Raw genomic sequence first — 3970 nt, 5'->3', positions numbered from 1 at the left:
GGCGGGGCCTGGAGCGTGCTCGAGGCGTGGGCGGAGCCCCCGGGCACGTAGTGGGCGGGAAAGTTGGACTTGCCATACTTGGCGAGAGGCAAGGGTTCCTCTTCTTGGTAGTTGAGGAAAATTTATTTTTTTAAGAATGGGTACAAATGACGACTATGACCTAACCCCAAACAAGTTACTGTGGGAACAAGGTAAGAGTAAAGCGAGTAACATTCCTATAGGTAGTAATACACTAGAAAAATGTAGTCACAGAACAGATGAAAATTTCAACCAAATTTTTTTAAAGATTTTATTTATTTATTTGAGAGAGAGAGAGAATGAGCAGTGGGGAGGAGCTGAGCGGGGGAGAGAGAAAGAGCGAGAGCGAGAGGCAGACTCCCGGCTGAGCAGGAAGCCCCATGTGATCCTAGGACCGTGGGATCATGACCTGAGCTGAGGGCAGATGCCGAACGGACTGAGCCACCCAGATGCCCTTCAAACATTTTTTAATGAAGTAAATAATGGATGTTTTGAAAGAAAAGCATAAATCAGAAATAGAAAAACTAAAAAGTGACATGGATAGAGAACATATTAAGTAAGAACTAACAAATCTCAATTAAAAAATCTTATAACTTTTTTCAGAAATAAAAGAATGAGGGGAAAAAAGCACAATTAATGGCTGAAAGAATAGTTGGCGTGTTTGTTTGTTTGTTTTTAAGATTTTATGTACTTATTTGACAGAGATACAGAGAGCGAGCACAACTAGGCAGAGCAGAAGGGAGAGGGAGAAGCAGTATCTCCAAGGAGCTAGGAGCCCGATGCCGGACTCAATATCAGGATCTTGGGATCATGACCTGAGTGCAAGGCAGGTGCTTAAATCACTGAGCCACTCAGTATCCTTCAATAGCTCTTTCATTTTTGTTGCTGACTAATATTTCACTATACTTCATTTCACACTTCACTTTATACTGAGTAGTATATATGTCCTACAATTTGTCCATTTATCTGTTGATGGATATTTGAGTTGTTTCCAGTTAGGAGCTATTATAAATAAAGCTGCTATAAATGTTCATGCACAAATCTTTGCACCTATGCCTCTTTTCTCTTAGGTAACTTCCTAGAAGCTGAATGGCTAGATCATATAGCAGGTGTGGTAAGTATATATTTAACTTTTAAAGAAACTGCTAAACTTCTCCAAAGAGGCTGTACCATTTTACCTTTCCATCAACAATGTATGAGAATTTCTGGCTCTCTATGTTATTGCTAGTCCTTAGTATGTTCAGTCTTTTTAAATTTTAATGATTCTAGTTAAGTATGTTGTAGTACCTTATTGTGGTTTTATTTGTGTTTTCATCATGGCTAATGATGGGGAATATCTTTTCATGTGCTTATTTGCCATCTGTATACATATTTTTGTTGAAGTATCCAAATCTTTTGCTAGTTTTTAATTGGATTATTTATTCATTTATTATTGATTTTGAGACTGCTTCATATATTCTGAAGAAACTCCTTCATTAAATATATGCCCAGTTTGTGGCTTGTATTTTCAGCCTCTCTTAATAATGGTTTTTGGAAAGTAGAAGGTTTTATTTTTGATAAGGTCCAGTTTATCAGTTTGTTCTTTTATGGAGTACTTTTTGGTGTCATTATCTAAGATATCTTTGCCTAATCCAAGGTCACAAAGAGTTTCCCAAGTTTTCTTCTAGAAATTCTAGAAATCTAATCTATATAGTTTTGAATTTATACTTAGGAATATGTTTCATTTTGAGTTAATTTTTCTGTATGGTATGAGGTATGGATAAAGTTATTTCATGTTTATGTGTGTGCTGTTTCGTTTTTGTTTTCTGCATGTCGACATCCAATTGTTCCAGCACCATCCATTGAAAAGATTATCTTTCCTCAACTAGATTGTCTTTGTCAAAAAATTAGTTGTCCATAAGAGAATAACTCCATTTATAATAAGGTCAAAAATAATATAATACTTGGGAATAAATTTAACCAAGGAGGTATAGGACTTGTACGTGGAAAACTACTTAACATTGTTGATAATTCTACCCAAAGCAATTCACAGATTCAATACAATCCCTATCAAAATGTCAATGGTATTTTTTGCAGAAATTGTAAAGCCCATCCTAAAATTCATATGGAATTTCAAAGGATCCAGAATAACCAAAGCAATCTTGAAAAAGAAGAGAGTGGGGCTCCTGGGTGGCTCAGTGGGTTAAAGCCTCTGCCTTCAGCTCAGGTCATGATCCCAGGGTTCTGGGTTCAAGCCCCACATTGGGTTCTCTGCTCAGCAGGGAGCCTGCTTCCTCCTCTCTCTGCCTGCCTCTCTGCCTACTTGTGATCTCTGTCTGTCAAATAAATAAATAAAATCTTTAAAAAAAAAAAGAAAAAGAAGAAAGTTGGAGAACTCACATTTCCCAGTTTCAAAACTTACTACAAAATTAAGTAGCGCTGGCCTAAGAGTAAACATATGGACCATGGAATAGAATTCAGAATCCAGAAATAAACCCTCACATCAATGGTCAATTAACTTTCAGCAAGGATGAAAGTTCCCCCCCATTCAGTGGGAAAAGAATTTTCAGTAAATAGTTTTCAGTAAATTATTTTCAGTAAATAGTGCTGGGAAAACTGGATATCCATATGAAAAAGAATAAAGTTGGACCCTTACCTTATCCTATATACAAAAATTAACTAAAAATGGATCAAAGATCTAAATGTTATAGCAAAAACTAGGAAACTCTTAGAAAAAAAATAAGGGCAAATCTTTGTGGCCTTGGATTTGGTGATGCTTTCTAAATATGACAAAAACACAAGCAACAAAAGAAAAAAATGGATAAATTGTACTTTATTAAAATTAAAAACTGTGTATCAAAGAACACTATCAAAGGAACAAAAAGGCAATCCACAGAATGGGAGAAAATATTTGCAAATGATATATTTGATAAAAGTTTAATATCTAGAATATATAAAGAACTTGTACATCTCAACAACTAAAGACAAACAACTGATAAAAACAGAGCAGGACCCTTGGGTGGCTCAATTGGTTAAGCATCCAACTCTTTTTTTTTTTTTAAGATTTTATTTATTTATTTGACGGACAGAGATCACAAGTAGGCAGAGAGGCAGGCAGAGGGAGAGGGGGAAGCAGGCTCCCTGCTGAGCACAGAGCCCGATGCCCACATCGCTCCCAGGACCCCAGGATCATGACCTGAGCTGAAGGCAAAGGCTTTAACCCACTGAGCCACCCAGGCACACGTCTTTTTTTTTTTTAAAGATTTTATTTATTTATTTATTTGACAGAGAAAGAGAGATCACAAGCAGGCAGAGAGGCAGGCATAGAGAAAGGGGAAAGCAGGCTCCCCACTGAGCAGAGGGCCTCACACGGGGCTTGATCCAAGGACCCTGAGATCATGACCTGAGCCAAAGGCTTAACCCACTGAGCAACCTAGGCACCCCAAGCATCCAACTCTTGATTTCAGCTCAGGTCATGACCTCAGGGTTGTGAGATCAAGCCCCACATATGGCTCTATGCTCAGTGTATAATCTGCCTGGGATTCTTTCTCCCTCTTCCTCTGTACCACCTCATGACCCCTCCCCATCTCACTCTCTCTAAATAAATAACATCTTTTTAAAAACCAGAGCAAATTATTTAAATAGATATTTCTACAAAGAAAAGATGCAGATGGCCAATAGACACGTGAAAAAAATGCTGTCATTACTCATTGAGGAAATGAAAACCAAAACCACAAATGAGCTATCATTTCACTTCTATTAGGATGATTATAATTTTTTTGAAAGGAAAACAAGAGTTGGGAGGATGTGGAGAGATTGAAACTCAGGTATGTTACTGGTGAGAATATACAGTGATGTCTTTGCTGGAAAATAGTCTGGTGATTCCTCAAAAAGTTAAACATAGAACTGCCTTACCATATGACCCAGCAATTTCACGTGTAGGTTTATGTCATGAAGTATCAAAAACGGACTC

This window comes from Mustela nigripes, chromosome 13 (genome assembly GCF_022355385.1).
Source record: "Mustela nigripes isolate SB6536 chromosome 13, MUSNIG.SB6536, whole genome shotgun sequence".
In the NCBI taxonomy this organism is placed as follows: Eukaryota; Metazoa; Chordata; class Mammalia; order Carnivora; family Mustelidae; genus Mustela; species Mustela nigripes.
Note: the sequence above shows the minus strand (reverse complement) of the source record.